Source organism: Cetorhinus maximus, chromosome 9, assembly GCF_964194155.1.
Source record: "Cetorhinus maximus chromosome 9, sCetMax3.hap1.1, whole genome shotgun sequence".
Lineage (NCBI taxonomy): Eukaryota > Metazoa > Chordata > Chondrichthyes > Lamniformes > Cetorhinidae > Cetorhinus > Cetorhinus maximus.
The window spans coordinates 110,688,007-110,695,189 of record NC_135887.1 but is presented as its reverse complement, the minus strand read 5'-3'; the positions used below and the strand labels follow the sequence as shown (position 1 = coordinate 110,695,189).

Below are 7,183 nucleotides of genomic sequence, written 5' to 3'. Positions count from 1 at the left end.
TGTGGGTGTACCTACACCACATGGTTCAAGAAGGCAGCTCACCACCACCTTCTCAAGGGCAATTAGGGATAGGCAATAAATGCTGGCCTAGCCAGTGAAACCCACATCCCATGAATGAATTTTTTAAAATTGCAACCCTCCTTCAATACTGCCCCTCCAATGGTGAACAACTCCCTCAGTACTTTAATTGGCTGTAATTTCCTACATTACAAAAGTGACTGCACTTTAAAAAGTAATTCATTGTCTGGACTTCTTTTTCCCTTTCTGTCATTCCATTGCTGACAGCAAGCACACAACAATAAGTCTGAGTGTGCATGGGATACTGCGGGTGCAGCAAAGAGCCCAGGATCATGCTACTGGTGGTTTTCTTGTGTTTTTTTGCTAGAGGGTGCACATGATGCCAAGAACAGGCTTGGCAGTCCCACCCCATTCAGCGTGCTTTTAACCCAGTCCCGTGCCAGAAGATTGGGCACTTGGGGAATTGTGGCTCACGCTCGTGGGATTGAACCCTGGGGCAGTCTGAGCCCTCAGGAGAGAAAAGCACAACTGAAGTCATTCCTTTCAGCGGACATAGCTTCAGTTAAAAAAAAACGGATGTGAACATTCTAAATTATGGCACGTTATTTTTGTCTTCAAAGAGAAACAGATTTGCTGCATGCCTGCTGCATAAACTTTAACAATTTCTCTTCAGGTAGTTTTGTTTGAGTGGCCAAGAGAGAGAGGGAGAGTGAGAGGAACAGGGAGATGCAGGGAGAGGGTGAAGGAGTGGAAGGGAGAGAGAGAGAGACAGGCACAATGAGCGAGAGAGACAGAGGATAGACAGTGTCAGGGGGCAGAGAGAGAGAGAGAGACAGAGAAAAAGAGTGTGTGGGAAACAAAGAAAGGGAGAACGACAGGGGAGAGACAGTGAGAGGGAGAGACAGAGAGAGGAAGAGGGAGGGGCAGGGAGGGGAGTGAGAGAGAGAGATGTTTGGGGGGAACAGAGAGAGAGAGGTAAAGGGAGGGACAGATACAGGGAGAAGGAGCAAGGGAGTTAGAGACAGAGACAGAGGGACAAGGAGAGGGGAGACACAGACTGAAACAGCAAGAGGGACCGAGGGAAAGAGAGAGAGAGAGAGAGCCAGCAAGACCAGATGGAACATTGACCTTAAATGGTAAAAGCTCCCAGGAGTGAGAGAGAGGCTGGGCTCAGAATAGCAAGAATTAGTCTGCCACTCAGTTGTGTATACGTAGGGATATCCAAATAACCGGGATCTGAGGGGTTTGATTCCGCCGACAGTGAGCAGCCTCGAGCTTCTTGTGTCATTTGCCGCTGACAAGGTATAGTACCTTTACCAGGAGTTTGAAAAAATAAATTGAAAGCAGCGTCCAGTTTTTAAAGATAAGATCTTGGTGATGGAATTAATTAGCTACATGTAGTAGTTAAGCTGTTTTGAAACAAAAAAAGTCGTTACACTTTTTCATGTAGTTTAGTAGCTGTATGCGTTGTCGAGTGTGTTGCAATCCTCTGGGAGTTTTTTTTGTGTAGCTTGTTGCTGTGTGTCAATGAAGAGAGAGACAGCAGGAATAAAACAGTAAAGGTTGTTCTTTATAGAGAGACTTGCAGGTACTGCTCTCTGCAATATAACCACACTGTGAACTGTAAGCGGATTGTACAGGAATGCAAACAGGGGGCAAAACATATGTAGATTGGTTGCCTCTCTCAGCTGGATTGTGTGTTACCTATTCAGGATTCCCTGTCTTTTTAGTGGCACCTAGTTCTCTGTATCCAAGAATTTACAACAAAGGATTGCAATGTTAACATGGGGATATTCACTAGTATCAAAATCTTTTGGCAGTGTACTGCTCCCATGTCCTGATGGCTCAGTAGGTTCATCCAGTGAATGGCTGAGCCACACGCAACCTGAAAGATTCCAGGTTGGGTCGCTGGTTTGTACGGAACCATGGGATCAGCAGTTGGTGTTGGGGCTTGTTGATGGGTAAGGGAGAACAATCCAAGGATTCCACTGGCTACTCAGTGGCCGTGTTCAGACGCTCAAAGTTTATTAGTGTGCCGGGTAAGTTCTACATTCCTATCTTCTCACATGTATTTCCCTGAACTTTCTGGCATACTTGCTAGCAAGTTGCAAAAAATGAGGATCATAGAATCTTACAGCATAGGCGGAGGCCATTCAGCCCATCATGTCTGCGCTGGTTCGTTGAAAGAGCTATTCAATATGTCCCACTCCCGTATTCTTTCTCCATTACTCCCACAATTTTTTTCACTGTAAATATTTATCCAATTCCTTTCTGAAAGTTACAGAAATAAATCTTTGCTGCAATAGATTCCTGCATTATCCTTTCAAAATCCATCCAGTTGAACAGAGTTAAAAATCAGATCCATAATATGTTTCAGATGTTAGGACAGAGTGTTACCAATGACAAGCTTTCCCTTATGCATCAATAGTTGTGGGCAGACCCATCAAAAATCAAGTGTCAAAAGCACTATCATCAGCAAACTTCCCCGCTTTTGACCTCATGATGGAGAAAAGGTCATTGATAAAGCAGCTGAAGATGGTTGCCTATGAGGAACTCCTGCAGCAATGTCCTGGAGCTGAGATGATTGTCCTTCAACAAGCACAACTATCTTCCTTTGTGTTAAATATGACTCCAACCTTTGGAGTTTTGTTTTCCTGATTCACGTTGATTTCAGTTTTACTAGGGTTCCTTGATGGAACTCTCAGTCAAATGCTGTTTTGATGTCAAAGGCAATCACTCTCACCTCATCTCTGAAATTCAACTCTTTAGTCCACGTTTGGACCAAGGCTGTAATGAAATCTGGAGCCAAGTGGCCCTGCCGGGATCCAAACTGAGCATCAGTGAGCAGGTTATTGCTGTGTAACTGCTGCTTGATAGCATAAAACCTTCCATCACTTTGTTGATGACTGGGAGTAGACTGATGGAGCTGTAATAGGCCAGATTGGATTTTCCTGCTTTTTGTGGGTGTGCATACCTGGACAATTTTCCACATTGCCGTATGGAGTGTTGTAGTTATATTGGAACAGCTCGGCTAAAGGTGCAGTTTGTTTCTGGAGCATAAGTCTTCAGCATTACAGGCGATTGTGTCAGGATCGGTGCTGGGACCCCAGCTATTCACAATATATATTAATGATTTAAATGTAATATCTCCAAATTTGCAGATGACACAAAGCTGGGTGGGAGGGTGAGCTGTGAGGAGGATGCAGAGATGCTTCAGTGTGATTTGGACAAGCTGAGTGAGTGGGCAAATGCATGGCAGATGCAGGATAATGTGGATAAATGTGAGGTTATTCACTTTGGTAGCAAAAACAGGAAGGCAGATTATTATCTGAATGGCTATAAATTGTGAGAGGGGAATGTACAACGAGATCTGGGTGTCCTCGTACACCAGTCGCTGAAGGTAAGCATGCAGATGCAGCAGGCGGTAAAGAAGGCAAATGGTATATTGACCTTCATAGTGAGAGGATTCGAGTACAGGAACAGGGATGTCTTGCTGTAATTATACAGGGCCTTGGTGAGACCACATCTGGAATATTGTGTGCAGTTTTGGTCTCCTTATCTGAGGAAGGATGTTCTTGCTATACAGGGAGTGTAGCGAAGGTTTACCAGACTGATTCCTGGGATGGCGGGACTGACATATGAGGAGAGATTGAGTCGGTTAGGATTATATTCTCCGGAGTTCAGAAGAATGAAGGGGGATCTCATAGAAACCTATGAAATTCTAACAGGACTAGACAGGATAGATGCGGGAAGGATGTTCCTGATGGTGGGGGAGTCCAGAACTATGGGTCACAGTCTGAGGATACGGGGTAGACCATTTAGGACTGAGATGAGGAGAAATTTCTTCACCCAGAGAGTGGTGAGCCTGTGGAATTTGCTTCCACAGAAAGTAGTTGAGGCCAAAACATTGTATGTTTTCAAGAAGGAGTTAGATATAGCTCTTGGGGCAAAAGGGATCAAAGGATATGGGGAGAAAGCGGGAGCAGACTATTGAGCTGGATGATCAGCCATGATCATAATGAATGGTGGGGCAGGCTTGAAGGGCCGAATGGCCTACTCCTGCTCCTGGTTTCTATGTTTCTATGTTTCTATAACCTTTGCAGTATCCAGTGCCTTCAGCCATTTCTTGATATCACGTGAATTGAATTGGCTCAGGACTGGCATCTGTGATGCAGAGGACCTCAGGTGGAGGCCAAGATGGATCATCCACTTGGCATTTCTGGCTGAAGATGGTTGCAAATGTGTAAGCACTTTTGCACTGATGTGCTGGTCTCCTCCATCACTGATAGTGAGGATTTTTGTGAAGCCTGCTCCTCCTGTTGGTTGTTTAATTGTTCACCACCATTCAAAACTGGATGTGACAAAACATTGATCTGACCTGTTGGTTGTGGTATCACTTTGCTGTCTATAACATCCTGCTTCTGCTGTTTAGCATACATGTAGTCGCCAGGTTGGCACCTAATTTTTAGGTATGGCTGGTCTGCTCCTGGCATGCTCTCCTGCACTCCTTATTGAATCAGGGTTGATTTCCTGACTTGATGATAATGAGGGATATGCTGGACCATGAGGTTACAGATTGTGATTGAATACAATTCTGCAGCTGCTGTTAGCACAGTGCCTCATGGATGCCCAGTTTATAGATGCTTGATGTGTTCTGAATCTATCCCATTTAGCACAGAAGAGGGTATCCACAGTGTGAAGACGGGACTTTGTCTTCACAAGGATTGTGTGGTGGTCACTCCTACCAATATTGTCATGAAAAATGCACCTGCAAATGTTAGATTGTTGAGAACGAGGTCAAGTAGTAGGTTCCCTCTTGTTGGTTCCCTCACCACCTGCTGCAGGCTCTGTCTGGCAGATATACCCTTCAGGACTTAGCCGGTTCATTCAGAAATAGTGCTACCAAACCTCTTTTAATGATGGATTTTTAAGTACCCCATCTAGAGTCCATTCGGTATCCTTGCTGCCCTCAGTGCTCCTTCCAAGTGGTGTTCAACATGGAAGAGCACTGATTCATTTGCTGAGGGTGAGCAGTGGGTGGTAATCAGCAGGAGGTTTTCTTGCTGATCTTTGACCTGATGCCATGAGACATCATAGGGTCTGGAGTCAATGTTGAGAACTCCAGAGCCACTCCCTCCCACCTGTGTACCACTATGCTGCCACCTTTTGTGGGCCTGTCCTGCTGTTGGGACAGGACATATACGGAGATGATGAGTGAAGAGTCTGGGACATTGGTGTAAGGTATGATTTGGTGAGTATGACTATGTCATGCCCATGGGACAGCTCTCCCAATTTTAGCACACGTTCCCAGACATTACTGAGGAGGACTTTGCAGAGGAGGTCTTTGTGCTCTCATCGGGTCCTATTCAGTGCCTTGCATCCAAGGGGTCCGTTTAGTTTTATACTTTTGTTGATTTATAGTGGTTTTGAAACAAATGGTTTGCTCAACTGGTTTCTCCTTCTGTGTAATAGTGAGATTTAGCTGTAGGTAGTTCATAGAATCAAATATGGAATTATATCAGATTAACAGAACAGAAAGAGGCCATTTAGATCAATGGGTTCATGCCTGTGCTTATGCTTCACATGAGCCTCTTCCCTCCTAACTTCATCTCACCCTATCAGCATATCTTTTTATTACCTTCCCCCTACTGTGCTTATCTAGCTTCCTCTTAAATATACGTAAATATATCTGTTATTTGCCTCAACAACTCCATGTGATAGTGAGTTCCACATTCTGACCACTCTTTGAGCAAAGAGCTTTGTTTTGAATTCCCTATTGGAGAACATGTAACTTTAGAATATGTTCAGACATGACCTGGTAACACCATAATAGAGCAAAGAGAATTGTGCCCTGACAAAGTGTGCTCATAATTTTATGGGCAGAATTTAGCCCTTGTTGGGAGGGCTCGGTGGGGGCGGTCGGGAAGCTGACTGCTGCCTGCGATCGAGGCCGGACGGCGATTTCAAGTTCGTGGGCCAATTAAGGCCCGCACAGCGTGAAATGCGAGTGGCAGCGCTCAGCAGTGCCTGAGGGCAGGGGGAGGAGGGCAAGCGGGGCGAGCATGAATTTCGCGCATGTGCGTGCTTCAGATAAAGTGTTGTGAAAGAAAAAAATAAAGAATTGAAAAATGTAATAAAACATGTCCCTTCATGTGACTCTGTCACATGAGCAGAGACATGTTATTAATTAAATTTTACAAGTTTTATTTTACTTTTATTTGCTTTAGGAAACCTCATCCTGCCTGTGGGTGAGGTTTCCTAAAAAGTGCAAAGGCCGCTTGGCCTTTTTACCAGCCCGCCAACCGTGAGGTTGGATGGGCAGCGAAAAATGTCAGTCAATTGATACTTTAATGGCCTTAACAGGCTTTTTAATTGTTTGCGGGCGTGCTGCAGACTCCAGCGCGCGCCTGCCAACCGAAATATTGTGTGATTGTGTGTTGACGTGGGGACGCTTGCCCAACGTCAACGCACGTCATTTTACGCTCGAGCAGGTCAGGTGTGTGCCCACCCGCTGAACTAAAAGTTTTGCCCTATGTTATGGAATTAAATAGAAATAAATAGCAATGGTGGGGGTGCTGGTTAGCTCAGTTGGGGAGATGGCTAGACTGTGGTTCAGAATAACACCAGGGTTCAATGCTCATTTTGGCTGAGGTAAACTTGGGGCCTGCCCGTGGTAAAATCTCAATGTAAGTCATGGTTCAACGACCCTTGAATAATCGAGGATGCTACCAAGGGAGGAAGAAACAGCAGTTACAACACAGAAAGAGGCTATTCAGCCCATCCAGTCCATGTTGGCCTTTACCTTCCAAATGAGCAAATAGTTCTAATCACATTTATTTGTCCTGTTCCCATATCCCTCTAACTCTTTCTCTTCATCCACCTCTTCAATGTAATGCTGAATATTGATAGTAATTTCTGTCTCAAACGCAAACCCTGGAAGCTAATTCCACATCCTCATAACTCCCTGTGTGAAAATGTTTTTTATATCATGTCAGCCATGGCTCAGTTTATAGCCTCTTGAATCAAATCATTCTAGGTTCAAGTCCCAGTTCAGGACTTGAGCACAAAAATCAAGATTGACACTCCAGTGCAGTACTAAAGGAAGCTGCACTGTTGGAGGTGCTGTCCTCCAGATAAGGTGTTAAACTGAGCTGCATTTAAGAAC

The 7,183-nt window shown here is 44.8% G+C and overlaps 1 protein-coding gene across 1 annotated transcript in view; it reads left to right on the top strand.

The window, feature by feature from the left end:
- Window positions 1–998: 998 nt before the first annotated feature.
- The window catches only part of LOC144684929 (inositol 1,4,5-triphosphate receptor associated 1-like), a 152,706-nt gene continuing 146,521 nt past the window's right edge, over window positions 999–7,183 (top strand). Inside the window, exon 1 of the mRNA XM_078549344.1 lies at window positions 999–1,320. The gene's annotated coding sequence lies outside the window, so the exon portion shown is untranslated. The remainder of the gene's footprint in view (window positions 1,321–7,183) is intronic.